The sequence below is a fragment of the Muntiacus reevesi genome, chromosome 7 (assembly GCF_963930625.1).
Source record: "Muntiacus reevesi chromosome 7, mMunRee1.1, whole genome shotgun sequence".
In the NCBI taxonomy this organism is placed as follows: Eukaryota; Metazoa; Chordata; class Mammalia; order Artiodactyla; family Cervidae; genus Muntiacus; species Muntiacus reevesi.
Window position 1 is genome coordinate 21,757,548 of NC_089255.1, and position 15,911 is coordinate 21,773,458.

Consider the following 15,911-nt stretch of genomic DNA (forward strand, 5'->3'; position numbering starts at 1 on the left):
CATAGGCATGCACACTATGAGCCTCTTTTTATTCAATTTAGTGCCCTGGGAAGACCCCTAAGAGAGGAAGGATATTTAGTCTTGGGTCTACTCAGGCCCTCCGAGCTGCTATACACTGTGATCAACTTTTCTTTCCTTGATCCAAGTTGCAGACCCTCACTCCCTCCAGTTATTCTAGAGCCCGTCCAATGGGGAGGCTTCCACTAAGGAAGAGGGAGGAGGCTTCCTGGGGAAAGTTGACAGAATACAATGGAGAGGTTATTCATGGTAAGAAAGAAGTTGATAGGGCCTCTGGACTCCAGAAAAATAACCCTGGCAACCCTGTACCTCAGTCTGGCACATCCAGCCAAGTGTTGGGTGTGGACAAGAGTGGGGGTTTGGGGATGCCTCACACACTCCAGTGGGAATGCCCTTCTCCTTGTGGGGACAAGCACAGCCTCCTCTCAGAGTCTCGGGCTCCTGAAAGCGATCCTAGGTGGTCCTGAACTTTCTTCTGCTTCCCCATCCCAGTCTACCTAGGAAGGAGGGTCCTCCAGGAACAGCAATACACATATTCCCTTAGTTTTAGAACTAAGGGCATTTATTCATCTCCCTTTTCAGTTTCCTCATAGAGATGTTTCCCTGGAGTAGATAACAACCCACTCACCAGCCTGGACAGTTAGCCGGGTTCCTCTTCCAAAGTAGAACCTCCCCAGACTTGAGCCTCTGTCGACACAGTGCCGGCCCCCTTTACATGAACCTGCTCCTAATGTTCCCCATCCCCCTCTCTCCTGCCCTGAGGGCCAGGTTGAAAATCCACCTTCATCCTCTTTAAGTGGCTTTCAGTCTTTCCTTGTGCAGTCAACAGTCTGAGCGGGACAGTCAGATCTCAGAGGCTATCTCTCAGGGGACAAATGGTCTGTGCTAACAATAGCATTCCCACCTGCAGAGGCACCCTCCCATCAGAAAGCAATTACGCGTCCTTTTGAGAGTGTTTAAATTGGAAGGAACTTGGCTTCCCGGGCCCTATTTCCCCATATAAAAGACAGTTCACTTAGTTGGATTGTCATTGTGTTTGGATCCTTTTCCAAAGCTGAACTTGTGAAAACTCTAATAGACTAAATCTGTCCTTTGCAGAATCACCCTATTCCCCTCCTTCAACCTCTGATCGTCCCTCCAGGCATTCTCTTTTCCCCTTTTTTTCTTCCTGATATCACTCTTTATTTTTCCATTTACGGCACTGGGAAATCATATCCCACCATCTCTTAGGTATAAAAAGCCCAAATAGGCTTTAGCTCATGAATAATTCAATGACATATTTCTTTGACTATCAAAATAATAAAAATAGAAGAAACACGTCTGAGCTCACCTTTTCATCCTCTAGGCTGGAGTCATGAAATCTTAGCACTTAGAGTTGAAAGGGAGCCCAGAGATGATTCAGTCCAATATCTAAAATGGCACAGAAACCCCTTCTACAACATCAGATAGTCAGCTACAGGACCCACTGTGAAAGTCTCCAAGGAAGAAGGGTCACACACTTCACAAAGCAGCCTTTCCACTGCAGGCCCTGTTCAGGAAGGCTCCACAGAAGGCTGAGACGCATCTCCTTTCATCCACTGGTTTTGATTTTGCCTCCTGTCCTCACCCCTTCCCTTGTCTAAATGGCAGTCCTTCAAATATTTGAAAAGAGTTATATCTCATCTTAATACAGCCCACTGACATCCTCTCTTACTTTTTTTAGGAATCTGAGAGAATTCCAGATAGCTAGCTTGGTTTTCATCTGACGTTAAAGCCAACGCTCTCGACACGTTTATCCTTGTGAAGGTGCTCCTGAGGAGGAGAACCATTTGGGATGGAGGAGGATGTGAGGGTGACCCTGAGGCAGGCAGGTTTTGTCCTAATGCACACGGGGAAAGAGTTTTGGAATTTCATTACTGACCACTGTGCTCCCCAGTGGAATTGCTTGTAATTGTGCCCACCATTTTGTTTTAAAGTTGTTCTTGTTTCTTCCTTTTCACTTACTTGCTTTCACAGTTACTGTGGTTCCTGATCCAAAGGTGAACTTGTAGTTATTTAGAGTCACAGTGCTACGTCTTCCTACGCAAACCCTGTCTTGGATAAGAGAGTGGGCCGCGGGGACAGGCAGGCTGCTCCGAGGCCTCCCCTGCGTAGAGCCCTCGGGTAACTATTTTAACCTCTTGTTTTATTTTTCACTTTCACAGTTTCCTCATCTGTGAAATGGGGATGGCAATAACTATTTCACAGGATTGTGAGGAAGATTAAGCGAGTTAAAGTGTGAGAGGCATTTACACCATAGCAAGTGTTCAGTAAATATAGCTATTAGATTATTATTAATATAATTATAATATATAATTTTAACTTAATAAAATTTTAATTTGTCATATCTCATTTCTGAGGTCCTGGATATTCATAGACTTTTAAAATTATGTCCAAATGCTTTTTTTTTGTGAGTCAACTAATAATAAAAGCAGCTACAGTTAAAATCTGAGAATTTTCCTTATATAGGATATCATCCCAAGAGTATGGTTGGCAGTTTCAAAATGTTTGCTGAATCATAGGATTTGTTTACTACATTTTATATCTGTTTTTCGGACATAAGAACAAGGGCCAAAAAACAAAAGAAAAGAATTCAAAATCAATACAGACTGGTAAGAGGAGTTTACGATAATATGCTGGTGACTTTTTCTTATAGACAATTGTCACTTACTTGGCTTTATGCTGAGTTTTGTCCCAGATCCAAAGTAAAATCTGTTGGAGTTGTACACCATGTTTACTACCATTACAAAAAGTCTCCTGGACTTTCTAAAAGGAAGGTATGTTATCCAGAGATAACTAACCAAGCTAGGCCAAGACTAACCAAATGCCACCAGTTTTCTTTTTCTTTTTTTTTTGCTACTTTCCTAGAAAATTCAAGAACCAAAGTGAGGAATGAACCAAGAAGACACATTCATTATCAAAGACAGGCAAGATAAGGGCATCTGATTTTCTTCAGTGGTTTTATTGATTTCTTTTCTTTCGTTTTCTGCTTGGGTTCATTCTTGTGTCTTCTGTACTCCAGACACACAATGTTTGAAATAAGGACTTTGCAAATAAATGCTCTTTACCTTTCTCTCTTCCTAATTATAAATGGAAATTCTCCTCAGATAGGCTAGATTGTAAGGAGAATCCTGATTCTGCCTTTAGTTCCAGGGCTATCGAGGAGCTTCTCTCCCTGAGTTCGACCTGAGTCTGTGTCATGCTTGGCAACCTGACCTGAGCTTCTTTTCAAGGACACCCTGAACCACACCAGCAAGCTAGCAGTCTTCTGTGTGTGTGATCAAACAAGATCACTGCGTCCTATCCGTCAAAGTACCTCCATTATATAACCAAATGTACTTTAACAGCCCCTGTCCACCCCCCACAATGAAGCTGTAGGTTTTGGCTTTTTTTTTCTGCTCTCTGCCTGCATATTCCCTTTAGGAAGGGGGAGGAAAAACGAGGCCGCAGACTTGGCTGTCATTTGCAAGTCTAGATGAAACGTTATTTATGGGCAAAATATTTTGCTGACACTTTCAAGAGAAAGGAAACCTCAGTGCCAACAGTGAGACGCCCACACTGTTTGGATTTAAACAAATCTCAACAAATGAACACAGTTATGAGAAATAAAATAGAGGTGACTTCAGTCTAAAGCAAGTAATTATAATACTTATACAGTTTGGGAGGGCAAAGGGCTTACTTGTTCTTACTCGTAGAAATGATAAGCAGTGTGTTACAGGAATGCTTTGCTGGAAGGGCACCAGAAAGCTATAGAAATAGAGCTTCATTTAAATATCTTAAATAGGCACTTTTGTGTTTAGCGACTTATTTAGAAATAAGCCAGGATGGGCTAGCAACATAGCTGGCCAACTAGACTTGGTTTAAGATAATTCCTGTTAAAACCATCTTGTAGCATTTCACCTGTTCTAGTGAAAATATTATGAGAAACAGAGGTTCCCGTTATGAAATCTGTTATTCTTCTAGGTTAGGGCAGCTTCTTTTCTATTTATTTTCACCAACTCCTATTCCAAACTTGGCAAAAAAGGCTTTTTTCTCTTTGGTCTTCGATAAATAATTCTCTTCTTTTTTTTTTTTTTTTAATTCTCTTCTTATGTTACCTTTTAAAGTATGTGTTGTTAGTTTCTCTCCCACCCCACCTGCAGGCCCATTATGTTACATAAATATACACTATACATTTATAGATTAATAAATTCATGAAAATATTACTTAAATGTGATGGCCTACCAGGTAAAACAGTCAGTTGGGTCCCAGATCCAAAGGTCAGTTGCCAGCCTGAACCAGAGGAAGCACTGTGATAAGCCCAACAACAAAAACCAGAGCCAATGGGCCAGCTTGGCTGGAGCACAGAGTGAAGAGCTGGCGATCACCATGAATTAGGCCTGTCAAACTAGGTTTGATCTGGAGTAACCAAATTGCCTATCTACAAATCATAAAGAATGCCTTTTTTGTCTTTAAAATCTCACCTCCTTTTAGGGAACCTTTGCTTCTCACTTTCTACTACAGAGTTCCAGGCATCAAACATATGCTTTTAATATATAGAGAGGGTAAGCGCTCTCTGATTTCATAGGTCAAACCAGTATTTACATCTTTTCATCTAAGAAGACTCACAAAGCCAGGACAGGGACTATTTCTCCACTGCTTTGAGTATCTCTGGGTTATACCACCAGGAAATTGCCCATCCAGGAGAATGAATGAAAGGACTTAAATTCTAGCCTGAGCTCAACCATAGACTGGCTGTGGGGCCATGATTTGTCTCTTCCCTGGGCCTCGGTTTCCTTATATGTGGACAGTCAGAAAAGATGACTTTTAAGGGTTTTCTCTGCTCCATGAGGCTATGCTGTACACATTTTTGGCCTAAATTCCCAGAAACAGAAATTGTCCCAACCGTACTCATGAATAAACTTTGTTTTAAAAATGAGTTTTAGACTTTGGGAGAGGCGAATCGCAGTTATTCTGGTCAATGATCACGATTTACAAGGTTCCTTCTATAAATTGACATAATCTTAGCCAAAAAGAATAGTGTCTTAGAGGCTTGGAAAAGAAGAAGAAGTCTTGTCACTGATGATGGTACAAATCTAGGGCTACAGATCCTAGTTAGCACCTCAAGTAATCATTCACACATCACTGTCTCACCGAATATATTCTGGAAGCAATTCCCAGACACTCCCCTCCATGGCCCATTTTGCACACAGATGTCAGATCCTAGCCAGGGGACTTTTGTCCTTCTATCTGACGCTCATTCACCCTTTCTAAACATTCTTCCGATAGTGTGTAATTGGGTCTAAATCAGCCTTTAATCCATAGACATTGCTTAATCCAGGGATACACATTTATACTTACTGGGCTTCACAGATAACTCGGTTCCCTGTCCGAAGATAAGCTTTCCTCCCTGGTTATAATTCACACAGTGTTCTACAGCCTGTCAAAAACACATCCAATCTTCCTGAACACATTTCTAATCCTCCCCCTCCAGAATCCACAGCCCATCTCTCTCACACCACGGCATGAATCACGGCTCTACATTCTCCTATAAGTTCTTTCCTTATGAGGGAAATCAGGTACCTACACAGGGGACTGATAGGGAATAATGAGAATTCCTGTTTATCCAAAAATGTTACTGTTTAACACCAAACTGGTCTCTCACTTTTGCTTAATGGCTCTGGGTACTGCTGTTCGGCAAAATGGCTTCCTTTCAAATATGTCTCTCATGGTCTCAGCTAGAAATACTTGGCACACGGGTTAGAATTAAGGACAGCTGAGGCTCCAGGGAATCAGGCTTACCTGGGGTGACTACAACCTGGGTCCCCGCTCCAAAATTCAATTTCCCCCAGCCGTCAGTTGTCACACTGTGACGAACACCTCTACAAAATGGCTTCCCCAGAGAAGACAGCAGCTAAATGAAGACAAATGGCTCGTGGGGAAACAATCTTGCTACAAAATGAGGGAACTGCATGATCCGAGATATAAGCTTTTCCCCTGCTTCTCTTCTAATTTGTCTTATTATAAGACACCAAGAGTGATGTTGCCAGGAGCTGCACTTCCAAGGCTGCAGGGCCAGGGAGTAGCACTGCTTGGGTTAATGAAGACCAGGCTTAGGGAAGACTGGGTTCTGCAGTGATAAAACCCCACCGTCTAGGAGTTTACCTAAAACCCTACCCAGCGCTCAGCACCTGGAGCTCAGGTGAAAGCTGATTACCACAGCTACCCTCTCATTTAAATAACCTGCTGCTTCAAAGCCAACTGTCTACTGGAAAAACTGATCTCCCTGAGTTCCGTTCCTGTTAGAATATGCCAATCTCTGAGAGGCCTGTTTTTAAGTGTATGAAATGGGCATAACTCTACCGGCATCTCCTCCTGAAGAAGATTTGCCACCAAGATGCTTTTACTTATTGGAAGGTGAGAGTGTGGAAAGACCCCAAGTCTGGGCTGTCGGTGGGGTCCTGGTGAGTTTCTCCCCCTCTGCACCTCCCAGAGCTCCTTCAAAGACAAGAAAGGTGACCAGGCCCTGGGCCTTGGTCTGCTCAGCCCCTAGAATGTCTTTCTGGCCCAAGGAGACCCCCATGGGAAAGAGAGCAGGTGTTCTCTTGGAGATTATCATATTCAGAGCACAAGTCAAATTGGATGCCACTTACTCGGCTTGACAAGCAGCCTTGTCCCCTTCCCAAAGACGAGGGAGAAGCCTTGCCTTTCCCCACAGTGATTATCTCAGCATCAAAAACCTGCCAACTCAGCTCTCCCCCGACAAAGCCCTCCTGAGAAGGGAAACCTCCGATGTACTTCCCCCAGTATTATTCACATGATCCTGCGATCTTCCTCCCAGAATAAACATCCCTCTCACTCCTTACTCTCCTTTCCATCCTGGCTCCAAGGTCACAATGGACCCAGGCCTCAAGCACAGGCTGGTTTCTGCTCCCACCTCTCCATACTTACTGGGCTGCACAGACAATCTGGTTCCTCCACTGAAGATCAAACCCCGGCCATAGTTATTCCCACAGTGCCCCTGGGCTTTACAAAAACCCCTCAGAGCCCCCCTGAGCCCACACCCCCCCAACTCACACATCTCAACACCACCAATGACCCACGACCCAGCCTCTGTGTTCTTAGCTTTAGGATGCTTGTCCTGTTCAGTCTGAGTACAAAGGGAGTTTGGGACACGACAAGCAAGGGTTCCCAAACTTAACCCAGCAACCCTGGTCCCCCGAAGGAGGCAGCTCCGCGTTAATGAGCCAGAATTTTTTTCACAGAGCAGCTCCAGGGCTGGGAAGAGGCTTAGAGTGTCTCTCTTCCTCCTCTTGCCTCCAGGCAGGGCTGCGCTTCAGTCAGCCCTGGGAGGAGGGTGTCTATCCCCTTTCAAAAACCCTCCAGAGAAAGTGCCCTGGCAACTACTCCTGACAGTTCATTTTCACTGTTCGCAAACCTATTAGGAAGGTTTTTACCACTAAACTAACTCCCTTCCTCTTGCAGTATTAGCCATGTCTTGTGGTTTGAGTCCCAGGGTGGGGTCAGGCAGGGAGCTGGGGAACACAGCACCTCCAGCTTTTGTTTAATGCGTCCTCTCCCAGATTTAGCTATGACTAGATTCCCACTTTTCCCTCCACCCCTCTTCTTCAATACTAACCGGCCCAGTTTGCCTCTATAGACTCCTGATTCTCCATCCCTGGGTCTGAGAATTTCATTTAGGGGCTATCTTCAGGCATCATATCTCTCATGAGCATTACTACCTAGAGGAGCAGAGACACAATCTGGGGGCAAGTAGCTCTTCCTTGTGAAGCTGCCATCCCCTCTCTCTCCCTGTCCCTCCACATAGGGAGCCCGGGCCTGGGAGGGGGCTGCGCGGGGGTCAGCTTGCCGAGAGGATGGGGCTAGGTTTCAGCTGCTACACCCCTCGCCTAACTACCCCGTGAGCTGCATCTCTGCTCTAAGGGGCTATTGTGTAGCCCCGGGAGCTCGGACCACGCAGCTCTCTGCAGAAATCTCTCCCCTGCCTCTGACATTTGGATGATTTTGTATTCAAATTAGCCAGGGTTCTTTCTATTTCCCTTTAGACACTTTCCAATCCCAGGTGAAAAATTTCATAGAGCAGGCTGACATTCTCCACCCTCCCCTCCTGCCAGCTCTTCTCCTGATGCATGACAGAGCCTTGACAGAAGAGCCTGAGGGGTGAAACAAAAGTGCTACTGTGTGTTGGAGATGATGTTTATCATCATTATTAATAGCTAGGGTTTAATGAGCTCTTTCTATGTTTTGGGCTCTATGCTAAATATTTTAGCTGTTATTATTGTATTTGATCCTTTCAGCAGCATAATAAGGTAGAGATATTTTTATCCTCATTTTATGGATGAGGGAACTGAGGCTCAGAGAGGTTAATTAATTTGTTCAAGATCACACAGCTGATAAAGTAGTGGAGCCAGAACTTGAATTTGGGTTTTTCTGTCTCCAAAGCTCACACTATAATGCCTAATCCCTAATCATTTTGATTCATGTCCTGAGGGACACATGGCATCTCAGAGATGCTGCAGAAAGAGATGAAATTTCAGTGCTGAATTTCATATTTAACTGTAGGAATTTAGGAAACTAGATGCCTAAAGTTCTAGGGGTTCTTTTCAGAGATTTAAATCTCAGTGCACACATGGGTAGTCAAAGTTAGATGTACTCTATTTCTGGCAGCAAAGGCTGCTAAATTTTAGAAGTGATTACAGAGAGAAGCTGAGGAATTCCTTGCCCTAGACCATCAGACAGAGCCAAAGCCCCCTATTTGGCTGAGAACGTGCAGAGAAGCCAGACCGGGGTGGGGTCTTCTCTGGAGGTTCTTCCCGACTTTCCCATTGGCTCAGTTATTGTTTATATCTCGATTTCTTTGAAAATGCTGTCTATGCTCCTGAAAGCCCCTCACCATGAGCCAGAGCAAGTGTGTGTGTGTGTGTGCGCGTGCACGTGTGCATGCGTACACGCATATCTCATTTTAAAGCAGAGAAAGAAACCAACTCTCTTTGGCCTGGGGAAAGAACATTAATAAAGAGCCCAAGCAGATGCAGAGGATTAGAGTATTTTTCAAACTAACGATTTGATTGATTGCCCCTGAAGGCACAGCCAAAGAAGAACACAACTTACTTGGCTTCACAGTGAGCGCGGTCCCGTCCCCAAAGGTTAATTTGCCTGTACCGGTGTTACACAGTGTTCAGTGCTATTGCAATAACCTTGACTTGGGCCTCTAGGAAGACAGGTGGAGGTGGAGGAGGTAAGCAGGAAAACAAAACCTGAAATGACTGCCCATGGCCAAAACAATCTCCTTGTAATTAGGTTAGAATGTGGGATGAATACTAATAACTAGCAACTTCCCAGTTCAATTCTATTTGCTATAATTTTCCTTGAGAGAATGGGCCTTGGCAGGAGCAACTCCTGGGAAGTTCACTCAAGGTGGCTACTGCATGGTCTCCTGGGATCCCCTCTTGTTTGTTGTTCCTGCAAGCCCTTTATCTGTTTTCATCCAATTCCTGCCTCCCCCCTTCCCCTCGGCTTTCCCTGGGCCTTCCTCTTTGTGGAGGTTCACATATTTTCTCTGGGAGAAACTACATGGATCTTAAAAGCCAAGTACAATGCCCCAGAGGATATGTGCATTAATAACCTTGTTTTCCAACTGGTATCATGAACCACCCAACACAAACCAAGCAAAGAAAACACCACCTGTGTTTTGACAGCTTCTGGATGATGGAAGGCAGGCATCTTGGGAAGAATAATTAGCCAGAAAGAAGAACTTACTTGGTGTGACCAAGAGTTTGGTGCCCTTCCCGAAGGTGAGTTGGTAACTCCCAACCCCAGAGTAGGCACAGAGTTTCCTTTCTTTGCAAAAACCCCACAGATGCTGAGAAAAATCAAACCGTTCACAGTATAGGAGCAGTGCTGACAAAAACTCAAGCTAAAACAATAACCAGAGGACAGGCAGAAGAGAAGGGCTGTTACAGACACTTGCCGTGAGGTGGACCATCCCTGAGTCCTACAGAGACCTGGCTGGATTTCAGAGGTCACCTGGTCCCTCCTCCTGTTCTCAGCCAAGGAGTTCTCTAACCAAGACCAAAGTATTCTTCAAGAGCTCTTGGGAAGATAACTTTCCTTTGCCAATAGCCTTTGCATTCAAGGATGTAACCGATCCTTTTATCTAATTGAAATCTGCCAACTGCAGTCTGAGTTCTTTATGTCTTGAGTTGCCTTCACTGAAGACAGGAGATTTCATGTCATACTCCAAGAAGACACTTATCACAACTCACCCAACCAGTCCCAAGGGTCACCTTTGGGGAGGAAACTGATACTGAAGGAAGAGGAGGTCAGGGTGAATATTGGCTTTATCTGTGATTTGGATTGCTTTTATAATGAGAAAATTTCGTATGTTACTTAGACAAATTAAAATGAATATCAACATTAGACAGAAACTCACAATATATTTAAAAGTGGCTCTTGGATCTCAGAAAAGCTTTCCTGTGCTCCCCAGACTAAGGTGTCTCAGCTTCTCTGTTCTAGGGTTTTGAGCTCCTGGGATCAGGGGAGAGAACTGGGCAGGATATGTGACCAGAACCATTTGGAGAGGCTGAGGCCGGGGTGAGGTATGGGGCTTGCCCCTGATTGTCTGGTTGACTTTTTTTTTTTTTTTTTTTTTTTTCTTTTTTTTTTTTATTTTTTTTTTATTTTTTTAATATTATTTTATTAGTTGGAGGCCAATCACTTTACAACATTTCAGTGGGTTTTGTCATACATTGACATGAATCAGCCATATAGTTACATGTATTCCCCATCCCGATCCCCCCTCCCTCTGGTTGACTTTTGAATTATGTCAGAGTAACCTGTTCATCTTCCTGCCGAGTACTAACTTCTCAGCTCCTACTAGACTTTTCTTGGGGAAAAAAGCATTCATAGGTTCACTGAAAAATCATTTAAGCGTAGATGCTATTGCTGACAGGGATGGCCAGGGACACTTACTTGGAGTCACAGCAAGTCTTGTGCCTTTTCCAAAGACAAGTCGCCTGTCTCCTGAATCCCCACAGTGATTGCCTCCATCACAAAAACTCTGAATGCCTGGCCTTGGGGGTTTTCTGAGTGTTTCTTCATGGTAATCTTTTTCTCTGTGTGAAATCAGCCAGGAATCTCCCCACTAAACCATAGCTTTTGTTTTCCCTTTGCACGTCTTTGCCTCCTTCTCCCCGGAAGCCCATACTGGCTTCCATACATGGAGTTGTGGCCTGAGAATGCATTTGTGAACCATCTGCAAACTTCCAGCTTATTGTTAGCCTGTGAAACATATTCCAAAGGAAACCCCTGTCTTTGGCCTCATAATGAACTCTCTGCTGTGCTAGGAATAAATAGGAGTGGCTGCTTTACCTAAATGAAGAAAAGGATTTGGAAAATGGCACAGAGTGAAAAGGCTCAGCCCAAGATGTTGTTCTTGGCTGACACACCATCTTTGTTGCCTCTGGCATTAAAGTAGCTCTTAAAAACGTTATCTCCTACTCATCCCTGGAACAAAGGAAATGCGAAGGCGTGGGGCACCAGAGCCAGGAATTTTAGCAGAGGCTGAACAGAGAAAGTGGGTCTTTTACGAAGAATGGAAGAGGAGGGGGTCATAGATAGGCTGGGGTCATTTCCAAAGCCAGTTTGTTGAAGTCTGAAATCATCCTGGATTTTATGATGTGTCCAAAGTCCATGAAGGGGTGGGGAGTAGCCTGGGTTGGGGAGGGGAAACTTGAAACATGACCCTTGACAAAGTTTCACAATTTTTGACTCTTTAAATGTACAAACTGTAGAAAGGATAATTAATATTTAAGCACTAAAAGCACTGGCAACACTTTTCAAGCTCTAAAGGGGAAAGAATTTGATATCTGGCTAAGCTGTGGAAGGGTCAAGGACTGGGCCTGTCTGCAGAGCAGAAGGATTCAGGAATTATAGGCTACCCACATGTCTTAGAGCCGAAGAAGCTTTTCCCACCCAACACCAAACCACTTTCAGTCAATGGGAGTCAATATCAGAAAATCACATGAACAGCACTTACTGGGGAGAACATGAAGCTGAGTCCCTCTTCCAAAGACAATTTTGCTAGCGGTTTGTTCACACTGTGATTGGGGCCACAACAAAAACTCCCAGTGACTCTTCAGGAAAACTTGATGGCTATCTCACCTTTACGGGGCATTTTCCTTTTTACTATAATAAACAGGCCTTGTTATCTCTTCTGTTATCTTTCTCTGTGTCTCCTGGTTGTTTTGCTTCAATTTTATGCTGCTTGTTGCAAATATGCAGAGAGGAAATTGGACGACCTCATTTGACACTGAGAGTGAATGATAAAAGCAACAATTCAATGAATTCCTTTGTGATATCTAACACAATTCTGTGGTAGCAGGTGAAAAACGACTGAGCAGACAGCTATGGAGCTAGAAACCCACTCCTCAGAGCCTGAAGAAAGATGGGGGCAGGAAGGGGCTATGCAAGACACACATCTGAATTTCACCCGAGACAGAACTGTTTCACAGAGCCCTCACCTCACCCTGGGCTCTGTTCTGGAGGGGCCGTACCACCCAACCCTGAAGATACCTTACCTGAGGTCAAGCACATGTTTGCTACACTGAGTATAGGCCTGCCCTAGCGAACGGCAGTGCGGGTCATCCATTGGCCCAGAAGGACTCTAGTCTTTCAGGGAAGGCTGTTCTGTCACAGTCCATGCCTATGTTTTCTCACCACTAAGAGATGGACACTGGATGATTACCACCAGTAATTGAATCCTTGTTTGACCCATAAAAAACCAAACCCCACTGTTTCCTCCTCATTGACTACCTGACCCCCAAAATGTCTTTATCACAGTTGTTAAAAAGGATTAGCATGGATTGGTCATATTTGCTAGATCTAAAGCAAACTTGGGCTTCCCAGGTGGTGCTAGTGGTAAAGAACCCACTTGCCAGTGCAACAGACATGAAACGTGAGTTTGATCCCTGGGTCAGGAAGATCCCCTGGAGAAGGGCATGGCAACCTACTCTGGTAGTCTTGCCTGGGAAACCCCATGGACAGAGGACCCTGGCAGGCTACAGTCCATAGGGTGGCAAAGAGTCAGACACAACTGAAGTGACTTAGTAGAGCCCAGCAAACAGCCCAAAGCAAAGTTATGGAGTCCTCTAGCTTGTTTCTTTGTCTTTGGTCATTTCCCACTGTTAAACCATTTAAAGATTAGGCCATTCTATTTCAAAGCTCTTGTCAGTTGGTCAGTCCATAGTTTCGGTTATAACCTAATGTAGAGTTTAATAACTCATCCAGTCAACTTGACAACACCTGCCTCTTACTATTATTTTTTTGACTAGACATTTGGATGAGTCGCTTTGTTTCCAAAATGTATTGTGAAGAAACTGACATCCCAGGTGCGCCCCCAGGAATGCCAGGCTCCTGAATTCATTATTTCCCTCCTCCCCATTGAGGCATGTTCAAAAAGATTTTACTCCCCATGGAGGAATTGATCATTAAACAAAAATCCTGTCATCATGCCTGCCATTTTATTTCACTCTGAATTCCCTTTCAGGTGTTAGTAAGCCATCTGGGATCGTCAATTTATCTCAGTTGTTTCTTTCTCCCATTGCATTTGAATAGTAAAGCTATGCTTTTAATGAAATTTGACATGTATAGGACTAGATGTGGACCTTTGTCAAACTGGGATAATGTTTGGGTTTTATATTGGATCTTTTAGAAATAAATACATATGCAGGCGTGAGCGACAAAGAAGTTACCTTATCCACATGAGGAGCATTTAAAATGAGATAGATTCTCATTTTAGTAGAATGGAAGACAAGTTCTGTGGGCAACATCACAGTAAACACACGAATCATTGCAGAGCATAGTTTCAGAGATACTGTGGCTGTAAATAACTGATGACTCCAGTATCTCTTTAAGAAGAGGAGCTGAGCTACCATATTAAAGGCAATTTGGGATGGTCTCATTCTGCATCCATTCATCACTATTGCTCTATTTTCAACAATCATGAATGTTTCATGCATTTGCAAAAGTCATTTTTCAAAAGGCACATTTGTCTACATATTAAATTAAATCTCTACTAACTTCACAGGATTTATTTGTTTGGTCAAGTATAAATAGAACAGGGCCACTTACTGGGCTTTACCACCACCTGGGTTCCAGTTCCAAAGAAGATTCTGGCATTGCCAGTCCCCACAGTATTTCCTGCTTTTACTGAAACCCCTAGTGAAACCCCACCGCACACGTGGCTTGGGAGTGAAGGGGCTTTGGATTCCCCATGTTTTTTTTCCTGTGTTTCTGGAAAATGGTCTTTTATGATAAGAAGAAAATACTGGTTCTGCTACAAAAAGCAAATAATTTTTATTTGAAAAGACCAAATGTAGGAGCTTTTAAGACCTTTTGCATTGTTAGGCTTCAATCTGCCATGCCAAATCAACTAATCTGTTAACAACTCTTGTTCTCATATGCGTGAGCTCAGCCCTAGACAGACAGGTTTGGAAGGATGATGCCTTCTTATACCCACAGGGATGTTTTCCAGCTTCAGAGCTGTCTGAATTCCTATCGAGACTCCACCCAAATGCCACGGTCCTGTTCCCTACTCACTGATCAGGGTATTTCCAAGCTTTCTCACTATGTAATAGTGTCTATTTGGCAGCCTAAGAACATATTTCACCAGGGAAGAGTAACAAGTGGCAAACCATCTCATCTTTTCCTAAAGAAGTGCCACCATGGACTCTTATGATGTTTCAGGCGAACAAGAGAGTTATAACACACCGTCTACTACACTTTAAGAAAGTCCAGTTCTGAAATAAATGAAAGAAGTGAACATTTTCTGTGATGAGAAAGATTGTATCCTAAATACAAGGATAAGGGCACACAAGAGCCCTTTTATCACTAAGCTGAGCATTGGCTGAGTTTTAACATACATGTTAACACATACACTGAGACTTGAAGAGAAGAGAGAGGAGTGAGCATCCAAGACGGTGACACCAGATCTTGGTTAAAAATAGGGCCTTGGTGACAGAATTTTAAACTTGGAGAGAGGAGACTAGATCTCATCCCCATCATAACTGTGACTTATTGCTTCTTCAGATTTGAAGAGCAAGTTAAAAACTAATTTTCTCTCCTCTTAGTTTGGGAGCAGTGAGTGTCCAGAACATGCCAAAAGGATGTATTCTAGAGAAAATGAAAAGGGAAACAAATGCAGGACATATGGGGAAGGTGTTCCATGGATCACCATTTTAATACTGACCTAACCTATCCCAGGGCTTTCCTGGTGGCTCACTGGTAAAGAATTTGCCTGCTAGTGCAGGAGACGTGGGTTTGATCCCTGGGTCGGGAAGATCCCCAGGAGGAAGAAATGGTAACCCACTTCAGCATTCTTGCCTGGGAAATCCCATGGACAGAGGAGTCTTGTGGGCTGTAGTCCATGGGGGTGCAAAAGAGTTGGATAAGACTTAGTGTCTAAATAACAACCACAGCCCACCCTAAACCTCGTCTTTGGCCTCCCCTACCCTGCATCAGTTTTGTCTGCCTTCTTAGCAATCTCACCAACCATAGCTCTCAGGTCTCTTTGGGAAGAAAAATAAGATGCTTGGACCGGCTCACATACAACTGCACGGATAGGCTAGGAGAGGTTGTATCTATCTAGATAAAGGTAGGACCAGAGCTGATAAATGGCCTGGAAATCAAGTTCACTGAGCAGAAAGCCTGTAACATTTAGATGAGAAGAATTTTTCTACAGGGGTTTTCTTCCTGGGATTTATCTTAACACTAGTCTATTTCCCCTTCTCCGACTTTGTGGTGCTATGAAGAGATTAGGACATTTGAGAGCCTGACTAGATAAGGAATGATGGAGAGGTAAGAAATCTAACTTTATC

The 15,911-nt window shown here is 43.8% G+C and overlaps 1 protein-coding gene across 1 annotated transcript in view; it reads right to left on the minus strand.

The window, feature by feature from the left end:
- The window catches only part of LOC136172319 (M1-specific T cell receptor alpha chain-like), a 606,661-nt gene that overhangs the window by 27,349 nt on the left and 563,401 nt on the right, over positions 1 to 15,911 (minus strand). The gene's annotated exons all lie outside the window — the stretch shown is intronic.